Consider the following 15,278-nt stretch of genomic DNA (forward strand, 5'->3'; position numbering starts at 1 on the left):
AAGTTCCAAAAGCAAGCACTGGGCCCTGAACAAAATCTGGAGGAATTATTAAATCTGGCAACCTTGGTGTTCTATAATAGGCACCAAGAGGAACAGGCCAAAAAAGAAAAGTGAGATCAGAGAAAGGCCGCAGCCTAAGTCATGGCCCTCAGACAAACAAACCTTGGTGGTTCAGAGAGGACAGAAAATGGAGCAGGCCAATCAACCAGTGGGGCTTATTATCAGTGTGGTTTGCAAGGACACTTTAAAAAAGATTGTCCAATGAGAAACAAGCTGCCCCCTCGCCCATGTCCACTATGCTGAGGCAATCACTGGAAGGCACACTGTCCCAGAGAACAAAGGTTCTCAGGGCCAGGAGCCCCCAACCAGATCATTCAACAATAGGAGTGAGCATGCCCAGGGCAGGCGCCAGCTCATGTCATCACCTTCACTGGGCTCTGGGTACATTTAACCATTGAAGGCCAGGAAATTGATTTCCTCAGGGACACTGGCACAGCTTTCTCAGTATTAATCTCCTGTCCAGGACAGTTGTCCTCAAGGTCCATTACCATCCAAGGAATCTTGGGACAGCTGTAACCAGGTATTTCTTCCACCTCCTCAGTTGTAATTGGGAGGCTTTGCTCTTTTCACATTCCTTTCTAGTTATGCCTGAAAGTCCCACACCCTTATCGGCGGGGGGGGGGGGGGGCATTAGGCAAAGCTGGAGCTATTATCTGCATGAATATGGGGAACAAGTTACCCATTTTTTGTCCCCTGCTTGAGGAGGGAATCAACCCTGAAGCCTGGGCATTGGAAGGACAATTTGGAAGGACAAAAAATGCCCGCCCAGTCCAAATCAGGCTAAAAGACCCCACCACTTTTCCTTATCAAAGGCAACATCCCTTACGGCCTGAAGCTCATAAAGGTTTACAGGATATTGTTAGATATTTATAAGCTCAAGACTTAATAAGAAAATGCAACAGTCCCTGCAACACCCCAATTCTAGGAGCACAAAAACTGAAAGTTCAGTGGAGATTAGTGCAAGATCTTAGACTCATCAATGAGGAAGTAATTCCTCTATATCCAGTTGTACCCAACCCCTATATCCTGCTCTCTCAAATACCAGAGAAAGCAGAATGGTCCATGGTTCTGGACCTCAAGGATGCCTTCTTCTGTATTCCCCTGCACTCTGACTCCCAGTTTCTCTTTGCCTTCAAGGATCCCACAGACCACATGTCCCAACTTACGTGGACTGTCTTGCCCCAGGGGTTTAGGGATAACCCTCATCTGTTTGGTCAGGCACTGGCCCAAGCTCTAGGCCACTTCTCAAGTTCAGACACTCTAGTCCTTCAGTATGTGAATGATTTACTTTTGGCTACCAGTTCAGGAGCCTCATGCTAGCAGGCTACTGTAGATCTCTTGAACTTTCTAGCTAATTAAGGGTACAATGCATCTAAATTGAAGGCCCAGCTCTGCCTACAGCAAGTCAAATATCTAGGCCTAATCTTAGCCAGAGGAACCAGGGCCCTCAGCAATGAACGAAAACAGCCTATACTGGCTTAGCCTCACCCTAAGACATTCAAACAGTCATGGGTGTTCCTTGGAATCACGGGCTTTCGCTGACTATGGATCCCCAGATACAGCGAGATAGTCAGGCCCTTCTATACTCTAATCAAGGAGACCCAGAGGGCAAATACTCATCTAGTAGAATGGGAACCAGAGGCAGAAAGAGCCTTCAAAACCTTAAAGCAAGTCTTAGTACAAGCTCCAGCCTTAAGCCTTCCCACAGGACAGAACTTCTCTTTACATGACACAGACAGAGCAGGAATAGCTCTTGGAGTCCTTACTCAGACTCGTGGGACAACCCCACAACCAGTGGCATACCTAAGCAAGGAAATTGATATGGTAGCAAAAGGCTGGCCTCACTGTTTATGGGTAGTTGTGGCAGTAGCTGTCTTAGTGTCAGAGGCTATCAAAATAATACAAGGAAAGGATCTCACTGTCTGGACTACTCATGATGTATATGGCATACTAGGTGCCAAAGGAAGTTTATGGCTATCAGACAACCGCCTGCTTAGATACAAAGTGCTACTCCTTGAAGGACCAGTGCTTCAAATACACATGTGTGCGGCCCTCAACTCTGCCACTCTTCTCCCAGAAGATGGAGAACCAATCGAGCATGACTGCCAACAAATTGTAGTCCAGACTTATGCTGTCTGAGAGGATCTCTTAGAAGTCCCCTGAGCTAATCCTGACCTTAACTTATATACAGATGGAAGTTCATTTGTGGAGAATGGGATACGAAAGGCAGGTTATGCCACAGTTAGTGATGTAACAGTACCTAAAAGTAAGCCTCTTCCCCCAGGGACCAGCGCCCAGTTAGCACACCTAGTGGCACTTACCCAAGCCTTAGAACTGGGAAAGGGAAAAAGAATAAATGTTTACACAGATAGCAAGTATGCTTATCTAATCCTACATGCCCATGCAGCAATATGGAAAGAAAAGGAGTTCCTAACCTCTGGGGGAATCCCCTTTAAGTACCACAAGGAAATCATGAGTTATTGCACGCAGTGCAAAAATCCAAGGAGGCGGCAGTCTTACACTGCCAAAGCCATCAAAAAGGAGAAGGAAAGGGGAAAAAGTGGAAGAAGAGGGAATAACAGCAGCATGAGCATCTGGCAGAGGCAGGGAAAGACCAGCAGAGAGGAAAGAGAGAGGGAGAAGGAAAGAGAGAAAGAGAAAGACAGAAATTCAATGAAAGAAGGACACAGAGAGGAAGAGACAGAGAGACAAAGAGGGAGTCAGAGAGAAAGGAAGAAAGAGACAAAGTCAAAGAGAAGGAGACAGAGAGACAAAGAGGGAGTCAAAGAAAGAGACAGAGAGAGGAAGAGACAGACAAAGAGGCAGTCAAAGAGAGAGAGAGGAAAAGACAGAGACAAAGAAGGAGTCAAAGAGAGAGAGAAAAAGACAAAAAGTCAAAGAGAAAGAAAGAGAAAGAGAGAGAAGTAGTAAAGAAAAACACTGTGTACCCTATTCCTTTAAAAGCTAGGGTAAATTTAAAACCTATAATTGATAATTGAATTATTCTCTGTGACCCTATAACACTCCAACACCACCTTGTTGTCAGTGTAAACAAGGACATAGCCCAATAGCACTGAGGCCACTGACGACCCATAGCCTTCCTATCAAAAATCCTTAATCCAACAGGTTTCCTAACAGGGAATCTAAATCTTAATTAATTACCATACAAAGGTCCAACCAGATCTAGGAGGAACTCCCTTCAGGACAGGAGATAGATGGTTCCTCCTGGGCGATTAAGGGAGAAAGACACAATAAGGGAAAAAGACACAGTGGGTATTCAATAAGTGATAAGGAAGCTCTTGTAAAAGCAGAGTTAGGAAAGTTGCCTAATAATTGGTCTGCTCAAAAGTGTGAGCTGTTTGCACCCAGCTAAACCTTAAAGTACTTACAGAATCAGGAAGGAGCCATCTATACCAATTCTAAGTTCACACGGACTGAACGAGGTCTTATTAATAGCAAAGAATAATTGAAATCCCAAACTCACAAGGTTTTCAACAAAAGTAAAGTTTTCTAAAAGTTAACAGTACAACATGTATTATCCTAACTTCTAATCTTGTGGAAATTAGACCCTATCAGTGCCTCTCAGAGCTCAAGTCCATCAGCGCAGGGCCATACAACTAATACCCCTACTCATAGGGTTAGAAATGGCCACTGCTACAGGAGCTAGAATAGCCAGTTTATCTACTTCACTATCCTACTACCACACACTCTCAAAGGATTTCTTGGACAGTTTACAATAGATAACAAAATCTATCCTTACTCCAGAATCCCAAATAGACTCTTTGGCAGCAGTGACTCTCCAAAACCGCCAAGGCCTATACCTCCTCACTGCTGACAAAGGAGGACTTTGCACCTTCTTAGGGGAAGAGTGTTGCTTTTACACTAACCAGTCAGGGATAGTACAAGACACTGCCCAGCACTTACAGGAAAAGGCTTCTGAAATCAGACAACACCTTTCAAACTCTCATACCAACTGCTGGAGTTGGGCAACATAGCTTCTCCCCTTCTAGGTCCCGTGACAACCATCTTGCTATTACTCGCCTTCAGGCCTGTTTTTAACCTCCTTGTCAAATTTGTTTCCTCCAGGATCGAGGCCATGAAGCTACAGATGGTCTTGCTAATGAAACCCCAAATGAGCTCAACTAACAACTTCTACCGAGGACCCCCTGGACCAACCCACTGGGCCTTTGACTGGCCTAGAGAGTTCCACTCTGGAGGACACTACATCTACAGGGCCTGTTATTCACCCCTATCCAGCAGGAAGTAGCTACAGTGATCATCACCCAATTTACAACAACACTTGGTGTGCCCTGTTTAGAGGGGTACTTGAGAGGTGAAGCCAGCTGGACTTCTGGGTTGGGTGGGGACTTGGAGAACTTTTCTGTCTTACAAGAGGATTGTAAAATGCGCCAATCAGCACTCTGTAGCTAGGATTGTAAAACGCACCAATCAACACTCTGTAGCTAGCTAGAGGTTTGTAAAATGAGCCAATCAGTGCTCTGTAAAAACACACCAATCAGCACTCTATGGCTAGCTAGAGGTTTGTAAAATGGATCAATCAGCACGCTGTAAAATGGACCAATCAGCGCTCTGTAAAATGGACGAATCAGTACCCTGCAAAATGGACCAATCAGCAGGACGTGGGCGGGGACAAATAAGAGAATAAAAGTTGGCCACCCCAGCCAGCAGTGGCAACCCGTTTGGGTCCCCTTCCACACTGTGGAAGCTTTATTCTTTCGTTCTTCACAATAAATCTTGCTGCTGCTCACTCTTTGGTCCATGCCACTTTTAAGAGCTGTAACACTCACCACAAAGCTTCATTCTGGAAGTCAGTGAGACCAAGAACCCACTGGAAGGAACCAATTCCAGACAAAATAGCACTCTCCAGAGATTGTCTCCTCACAGAACCATCAATTTGAACAGCCTTCTATGCACAAAAATACCTTTACCAGTGATAAGGAAACCAGGTAAGAGAGCAAAACACCTTGATGTAGCACAGCAATAAGAAAAGACACATAAAAGACAGTAGTAAGAACAGTTATACATTTCCTACATCACCCCTACCTCAACCCCCGGCAGCACAGCCTGAAAAGAGGTAACATCTGCTTGAGGGAAAGGGAAAAAAATGATCACAGAGTAACTTGGACCTCAATACTGGGCCTGCCACAGTAAAACCCAGCACTGGGTAAGCCTACATAGCCCACACCTTAGGCTAGTACCCACAGACTGAGCTTTCAGACCTGTCTCAGGGCCAGGCCAGATTCCACAGCCCCAGGTTTTAGGCCTGCACAGTGGACTTTATCTCCAGTCTGCACTATTACCAGGATGAATTTGGATGCCCCAGGTTTCAAACAGCACTCAGCAGCAAGTCAGCCCAAGTGGTTGAAGACTTGAGGTCCATCCCAGAGCCATGCTGGCATCAGCAGCTCTGGGTTTCAGTACTGCCCCAGTGGACATGGGCTTCAGGCCAGCCCCCAGATATATAGGCTACAGGCCTATACCAGAAGAGTCAATTGATAGGCCTATCCCAGAAGAGTCAATCGATAGGTCTACCCGAGTAGGTCCAGTTCCAGGCCTGCCCACCTGTTGACCCATGCCAGACAACCCAAAGACTTCAGCAGCAAGACATTCCACGGACCACACCAGATAGCCTGCTGAGAACCTCTGGACAGGCGCACTGTTAAAGGGCTCTCCCAGATAAAGGCAGTCTGGAAAGACTGGAGTAGGTATCTACCTCTTAAAATTTGCAGATCCCAATCAAATAGCAAGAACAATCGTGGAAACATGACATCACCAAAGAGAAAATATAAAACATCAGTGACTGACCCTAAAAATAGAGATGGATAAACTGCCTCACAAAGAATTCAAAATAACTGTCTTAAGAAAGCTCAGTGAACTTCAAAAAAATACAAGAAACAATTAAATGAAATGAGGAAAACAGTGGGTGATAAAAATGATAAATTTAATAGAGAGATTAAAATAATTAACAAATAAAAATTCTGAAGCTGCAAAGTACAATGAATGAAATAAGAAATGCAGCAGAGAGCATCCACAGCAGAACTGATCAAGCAGAAACAATCTGTGAACTTGAAGACAGGTTATTTGAAAATATACACTGAGACAATAAAAAAGAAAAAAAGAAAAAAATGGAAAGAAGAAAGCTTTACAGGACAGCATCAAAAAAGAGCAAATTTTTGAGGTAAAAAAGATAAAAAAGTGAAAGAAAAGGAAGTAGAAAGGCTGTTTAAAGAAACAATAGGAGGAAACCTTCCAATCTGGAGAAAGATGTAAAAATCCAAGGGGGAGTTTTTTTTTTTTTTTAACAGCCAAAGATTTCTAATCAGTTTCAATCAAAACAAGACTACCCCAGGACATATTATACGAAAACCGTCAAAAATCAAAGACAAAGAGAACACACGGAAAGAAGCAAGAGAAAAGAAGTAAACAACATAAGGGAGCTCCAACACGGCCAAAGGCAGATTTATCAGCTGAAATTTCACAGGCCAGGAGAGAGTGGGATGATATATTCAAAGTACCGAAAGAAGAAAACCTTCAACCAAAAATACTGTTCCCAGCAAAGCTGGCATTCAGAAATGAAGGAGAAATACATTTTCCCAGACAAACAAAAATTGAATGAGTTCATCAACAACATATTTGTTTTATAAGAAATGCTAAAGAGAGATCTTCAAGATAAAAGAAAATGATACTAATGAGTAACCAGTAAATATCAAAAAGTTTAAAACATGCTGAAAAAAATACATACAATACAGTCAAATTCAGAATACTTTAATACTCTAATAGTGGTGTGAAAATCATCTATTTACTTAGTACAAAGGTTAAAAGACAAAACCATTAAAATAATAAGTAACAAACATTTGTTAAAATATAAGCATTATAAAAAGATGTAAATTCTGACATCAAAAATTCCAAATTGAGGGGAAGTAGAGTAAAAGTGTAGAGTTTCTTCTTGTGTGATCATAGTTAATTTGTCATCAGCTTAAAATAACCTGTCATATCTCTAAGAGGTTTTCTGTAAGACTCATGGTAACCACAAAGCAAAAACCTATAGTAATTTTTTGGGTAAGAACTCAAAACCACAGGCAACGAAAGTAAAAGTAGACAAATAGAATTACATCAAGCCAAAAAACGCGTGCACAGCAAAGAAAGCAATCAACAAAGTGTGGAGACAGCCTGTAGAATGGAAAAAACATCTGCAAACTATCTATCCAACAAGGCATTAATAACCAGAATATAAATGGAACTCAAACAACTAAATAGCAAAATAAAGAAAAAATAATGTGATTTTAAAAGGGCAAAAGACCAGAAAAGACATTTATCAAAAGAAGACATAAAAATGACCAATAGATATATTTAAAAAGTGCTCAAGATCACTAATCATCATGGAAATGAAAATAAAAATTATAATGAGACATCATTTCACTGCAGTTAGAAGGCTATTATCAAGAAACCAAAAAATAACAAATGGATACAGAGAAAGGAGAATGCTCATAGGCTGCTGGTGGAAATATAAAGTATACATCGATTGTGGAAAACAGTATGGAGGTTACCCAAAAAACTAAAAATAGAACTACCATGTGATCCAGTAATCCCACTGCTGGATATATATACAAAAGAAATGAAATTGGTATACTAAAGAAATATCTGCACTTGCACATTTATTCCACTCCGATGTTTATGGTAGCATCACTGCTAAATTCCACCAAACATTTAAAGAACTAATACCTATCCCTCTCAACCTACTCCAGAAAATTGAGGTCTAGGGTACACTTTTTCAAACTCACTTTATGAGGCCAGCATTACCCTGCTACCAAAGCCAAACAAAGTCCTGATGAAGATAGATGCAAAAAATCTCAACAAAATACTAGTAATCTGAATTCAATAGCACATTAAAAAGATTATTCACCATTATCAAGTGAGATTCATCCCAGGAATTCAAGGATGATGCAACATACACAAATCCACAAACGTGATACACCACATTAACTGAATGACCAAACCATATAACCATTTCAATAGGTACACAAAAAGCATGGCAAAATTCAAACCCTTTCATGATAAAAACTCCAAAGAAGGAGTAGAAGGTACACAATGAAGTTCATCTATGACAAATCCATGGATAATATCATACTTAGGGGGGCGGAGCAAGATGGCCGAATAGGACAGCTCCAGTCTCCAACTCCCAGCGCGAGTAACACAGAAGACCGGTGATTTCTGCATTTTCAACTGAGGTACTGGGGTCATCTCTCTAGGGAGTGCCGGACAATCGGTGCTGGTCAGCTGCTGCAGCCTGACCAGCGTGAGCTGAAGCAGGGCGAGGCATCGCCTCACCTGGAAGCGCAAGGGGGAAGGAAATCCGTTTTCCTAGCCAGGGGAACTGAGACACACAACACCTGGAAAATCGCGTAACTCCCACCCCAATACTGCGCTTTAAGGAAACAGGCACACCAGGAGAATATATCCCACACCTGGCCGGGAGGGTCCCACGCCCACGGAGCCTCCCTCACTGCTAACACAGCCATCTGCGGCGATCTATCCGCAAGGCAGCAGCGAGGCTGGGGGAGGGGCGCCCGCCATTGCTGAGGCTTAAGTAGGTAAACAAAGCCGCTGGGAAGCTCGAACTGGGTGGAGCTCACAGCAGCTCAAGGAAACCTGCCTGTCTCTGTAGACTCCACCTCTGGGGACAGCCACAGCTGAGGTCCAATAGGGAAAGCAGCGGGGGCGTGCAGAGGCGAACGACTCTGTCTGACAGCTTTGGGGAGAGCCGTGGATCTCCCAACGCGGAGGTTGAGATCCGAGAACGGACAGACTGCCTGCTCAGGTGGGTCCCTGACCCCTGAGTAGCCTAGCTGGGAGACATCCCCCACTAGGGGCAGTCTGACACCCCACACCTCACAGGGTGGAGTCATCCCTGAGAGGAAACTTCCAAAGGAAGAATCAGACAGGTACACTCGCTGCTCAGCAATATTCTATCTTTGGCAACCTCTGCTGCTGATACCCAGGCAAACAGGGTCTGGAGTGGACCTCAAGCAATCTCCAACAGACCAACAGACAGTCCTTCTGACTGTCAGACGGAAAACTATCAAACAGGAAGGACACCTATACCAAAACCCCATCAGTACGTCACCATCATCAAAGACCAGAGACAGATAAAACCACAAAGATGGGGAAAAAGCAGGGCAGAAAAGCTGGAAATTCAAAAAATAAGAGCGCATCTCCCCCTGCAAAGGAGCGCAGCCCATCGCCAGCAACGGATCAAAGCTGGTCAGAGAATGACTTTGACGAGATGAGAGAAGAAGGCTTCAGTCCATCAAACTTCTCAGAGCTAAAGGAGGAATTACGTACCCAGCGCAAAGAAACTAAAAATCTTGAAAAAAAAGTGGAAGAATTGACAGCTAGACTAATTAATGCAGAGAAGATCATAAACGAAATGACAGAGATGAAAACCATGACACGAGAAATACGTGACAAATGCACAAGCTTCAGTAACCGACTCGATCAACTGGAAGAAAGAGTATCAGCGATTGAGGATCAAATGAATGAAATGAAGCGAGAAGAGAAAACCAAAAGAAAAAAGAAGAAAAAGAAATGAACAAAGCCTGCAAGAAGTATGGGATTATGTAAAAAGACCAAATCTACGTCTGATTGGGGTGCCTGAAAGTGAGGGGGAAAATGGAACCAAGTTGGAAAACACTCTTCAGGATATCATCCAGGAGAACTTCCCCAACCTAGTAGGGCAGGCCAACATTCAAATTCAGGAAATACAGAGAACGCCACAAAGATACTCCTCCAGAAGAGCAACTCCAAGACACATAATTGCCAGATTCACCAAAGTTGAAATGAAGGAAAAAATCTTAAGGGCAGCCAGAGAGAAAGGTCGGGTTACCCACAAAGGGAAGCCCATCAGACTAACAGCAGATCTCTCGGCAGAAACTCTACAAGCCAGAAGAGAGTGGGGGCCAATATTCAACGTTCTTAAAGAAAAGAATTTTCAACCCAGAATTTCATATCCAGCCAAACTAAGTTTCATCAGTGAAGGAGAAATAAAATCCTTTACAGATAAGCAAATGCTTAGAGATTTTGTCACCACCAGGCCTGCCTTACAAGAGACCCTGAAGGAAGCCCTAAACATGGAAAGGAACAACCGGTACCAGCCATTGCAAAAACATGCCAAAATGTAAAGACCATCGAGGCTAGGAAGAACTGCATCAACTAATGAGCAAAATAACCAGTTAATATCATAATGACAGGATCAAGTTCACACATAACAATATTAACCTTAAATGTCAATGGACTAAATGCTCCAATTAAAAGACACAGACTGGCAAACTGGATAAAGAGTCAAGACCCATCAGTCTGCTGTATTCAGGAGACCCATCTCACATGCAGAGACATACATAGGCTCAAAATAAAGGGATGGAGAAAGATCTACCAAGCAAATGGAGAACAAAAAAAAGCAGGGGTTGCAATCCTAGTCTCTGATAAAACAGACTTTAAACCATCAAAGATCAAAAGAGACAAAGAAGGCCATTACATAATGGTAAAGGGATCAATTCAACAGGAAGAGCTAACTCTCCTAAATATATATGCACCCAATACAGGAGCACCCAGATTCATAAAGCAAGTCCTTAGGGACCTACAAAGAGACTTAGACTCCCATACAATAATAATGGGAGATTTCAACACTCCACTGTCAACATTAGACAGATCAACGAGACAGAAAGTTAACAAGGATATCCAGGAATTGAACTCATCTCTGCACCAAGCGGACCTAATAGACATCTATAGAACTCTCCACCCCAAATCAACAGAATATACATTCTTCTCAGCACCACATCGCACTTATTCCAAAATTGACCACATAATGGAAGTAAAGCACTCCTCAGCAAATGTACAAGAACAGAAATTATAACAAACTGTCTCTCAGACCACAGTGCAATCAAACTAGAACTCAGGACTAAGAAACTCAATCAAAACGCTCAACTACATGGAAACTGAATAACCTGCTCCTGAATGACTACTGGGTACATAACGAAATGAAAGCAGAAATAAAGATGTTCTTTGAAACCAATGAGAACAAAGATACAACATACCAGAATCTCTGGGACACATTTAAAGCAGTGTGTAGAGGGAATTTATAGCACTAAATGCCCACAAGAGAAAGCAGGAAAGATCTAAAATTGACACTTTAACATCACAATTAAAAGAACTAGAGAGGCAAGAGCAAACACATTCAAAAGCTAGCAGAAGGCAAGAAATAACTAAGATCAGAGCAGAACTGAAGGAGATAGAGTCACAAAAAACCCTCCAAAAAATCAATGAATCCAGGAGTTGGTTTTTTGAAAAGATCAACAAAATTGACAGACCGCTAGCAAGACTAATAAAGAAGAAAAGAGAGAGGAATCAAATAGACGCAATAAAAAATGATAAAGGGGATATCACCACCGACCCCACAGAAATACAAACAACCATCAGAGAATACTATAAATGCCTCTACGCAAATCGACTAGAAAATCTAGAAGAAATGGATAATTTCCTGGACACTTACACTCTCCCAAGACTGAACCAGGAAGAAGTTGAATCCCTGAATAGACCAATAACAGGCTCTGAAATTGAGGCAACAATTAATAGCCTACCCACGAAAAAAAGTCCAGGACCAGATGGATTCACAGCTGAATTCTACCAGAGGTACAAGGAGGAGCTGGTACCATTCCTTCTGAAACTATTCCAATCAATAGAAAAAGAGGGAATCCTCCCTAACTCATTTTATGAGGCCAACATCATCCTGATACCAAAGCCTGGCAGAGACACAACAAAAAAAGAGAATTTTAGACCAATATCCCTGATGAACATCGATGCAAAAATTCTCAATAAAATACTGGCAAACCGGATTCAGCAGCACATCAAAAAGCTTATCCACCATGATCAAGTGGGCTTCATCCCTGGGATGCAAGGCTGGTTCAACATTCGCAAATCAATAAACGTAATCCAGCATATAAACAGAACCAAAGACAAGAACCACATGATTATCTCAATAGATGCAGAAAAGGCTTTTGACAAAATTCAACAGCCCTTTATGCTAAAAACGCTCAATAAATTCGGTATTGATGGAACGTACCTCAAAATAATAAGAGCTATTTACGACAAACCCACAGCTAATATCATACTGAATGGGCAAAAACTGGAAAAATTCCCTTTGAAAACTGGCACAAGACAGGGATGCCCTCTCTCACCACTCCTATTCAACATAGTGTTGGAAGTTCTGGCTAGGGCAATCAGGCAAGAGAAAGAAATCAAGGGTATCCAGTTAGGAAAAGAAGAAGTCAAATTGTCCCTGTTTGCAGATGACATGATTGTATATTTAGAAAACCCCATCGTCTCAGCCCAAAATCTCCTTAAGCTGATAAGCAACTTCAGCAAAGTCTCAGGATACAAAATTAATGTGCAAAAATCACAAGCATTCTTATACACCAGTAACAGACAAGCAGAGAGCCAAATCAGGAATGAACTTCCATTCACAATTGCTTCAAAGAGAATAAAATACCTAGGAATCCAGCTTACAAGGGATGTAAAGGACCTCTTCAAGGAGAACTACAAACCACTGCTCAGTGAAATCAAAGAGGACACAAACAAATGGAAGAACATACCATGCTCATGGATAGGAAGAATCAATATCGTGAAAATGGCCATACTGCCCAAGGTTATTTATAGATTCAATGCCATCCCCATCAAGCTACCAATGAGTTCTTCACAGAATTGGAAAAAACTGCTTTAAAGTTCATATGGAACCAAAAAAGAGCCCGCATTGCCAAGACAATCCTAGGTCAAAAGGACAAAGCTGGAGGCGTCACGCTACCTGACTTCAAACTATACTACAAGGCTACAGTAACCAAAACAGCATGGTACTGGTACCACAACAGAGAAATAGACCAGTGGAACAGAACAGAGTCCTCAGAAATAATACCACACATCTACAGCCATCTGATCTTTGACAAACCTGACAAAAACAAGAAATGGGGAAAGGATTCCCTATTTAATAAATGGTGCTGGGAAAATTGGCTAGCCACAAGTAGAAAGCTGAAACTGGATCCTTTCCTTACCCCTTATACGAAAATTAATTCAAGATGGATTAGAGACTTAAATGTTAGACCTAATACCATAAAAACCCTAGAAGAAAATCTAGGTAGTACCATTCAGGACATAGGCATGGGCAAGGACTTCATGTCTAAAACACCAAAAGCAACGGCAGCAAAAGCCAAAATTGACAAATGGGATCTCATTAAACTAAAGAGCTTTTGCACAGCAAAAGAAACTACCATCAGAGTGAACAGGCAACCTACAGAATGGGAGAAAATTTTTGCAACCTACTCATCTGACAAAGGGCTAATATCCAGAATCTACAAAGAACTCAAACAAATATACAAGAAAAAAACAAACACCCCATCAAAAAGTGGGGAAAGGATATGAACAGACATTTCTCAAAAGAAGACATCCATACAGCCAACAGACACATGAAAAAATGCTCATCATCACTCGCCATCAGAGAAATGCAAATCAAAACCACAATGAGATACCATCTCACACCAGTTAGAATGGCAATCATTAAGAAGTCAGGAAACAATAGATGTTGGAGAGGATGTGGAGAAATAGGAACACTTTTACACTGTTGGTGGGATTGTAAACTAGTTCAACCATTATGGAAAACAGTATGGCGATTCCTCAAGGATCTAGAACTAGATGTACCATATGACCCAGCCATCCCACTACTGGGTATATACCCAAAGGATTATAAATTACTCTACTACAAAGACACATGCACACGTATGTTTATTGCGGCACTATTCACAATAGCAAAGACTTGGAATCAACCCAAATGTCCATCTGTGACAGACTGGATTAAGAAAATGTGGCACATATACACCATGGAATACTATGCAGCCATCAAAAAGGATGAGTTTGCGTCCTTTGTAGGGACATGGATGCAGCTGGAAACCATCATTCTTAGCAAACTATCACAAGAAGAGAAAACCAAACACCGCATGTTCTCACTCATAGGTGGGAACTGAACAATGAGATCACTTGGACTCGGGAAGGGGAACATCACACACTGGGGCCTATCATGGGGAGGGGGGAGGAGGGAGGGATTGCATTGGGGAGTTATACATGATATAAACGTTATGCACATGTACCCTAGAACTTAAAGTATAATAAAAAATAAAAATAAAAATAAAAATAAAAATAAAAAAAAATAAAAAAAAAATATCATACTTAAAAGGAAAGTTGAAAACTTTTTCTCTAAGATCAGGAACAAAATGAGGATGTCTAGGCCTGGCAAGGACTTCATGTCTAAAAAACACCAAAAGCAACGGCAGCAAAAGCCAAAATGACAAATGGGATCTCATAAACTAAAGAGCTTTTGCACAGCAAAAGAAACTACCATCAGAGTGAACAGGCAACCTACAGAATGGGAGAAAATTTTTGCAACCTACTCATCTGACAAAGGGCTAATATCCAGAATCTACAAAGAACTCAAACGAATATACAAGAAAAAACAAACAACCCCATCAAAAAGTGGGGAAAGGATATGAACAGACATTTCTCAAAAGAAGACATCCATACAGCCAACAGACACATGAAAAAATGCTCATCATCACTCGCCATCAGAGAAATGCAAATCAAAACCACAATGAGATACCATCTCATACCAGTTAGAATGGCAATCATTCAAAAGTCAGGAAACAACAGGTGTTGGAGAGGATGTGGAGAAATAGGAACACTTTTACACTGTGGTGGGATTGTAAACTAGTTCAACCATTATGGAAAACAGTATGGCAATTCCTCAAGGATTTAGAACTAGATGTACCATATGACCCAGCCATCCCACTACTGGGTATATACCCAAAGGATTATAAATTACTCTACTACAAAGACACATGCACACGTATGTTTATTGCGGCACTATTCACAATAGCAAAGACTTGGAATCAACCCAAATGTCCATCTGTGACAGACTGGATTAAGAAAATGTGGCACATATACACCATGGAATACCATGCAGCCATAAAAAGGATGAGTTTGCGTCCTTTGTAGCGACATGGATGCAGCTGGAAACCATCATTCTTAGCAACTATCACAAGAACCGGAAACCAAACACCGCATGTTCTCACTCATAGGTGGGAACTGAACAATGAGGAAACTTG

This window comes from Trachypithecus francoisi, unplaced genomic scaffold, assembly GCF_009764315.1.
Source record: "Trachypithecus francoisi isolate TF-2019V2 unplaced genomic scaffold, Tfra_2.0 Lachesis_group6, whole genome shotgun sequence".
In the NCBI taxonomy this organism is placed as follows: domain Eukaryota; kingdom Metazoa; phylum Chordata; class Mammalia; order Primates; family Cercopithecidae; genus Trachypithecus; species Trachypithecus francoisi.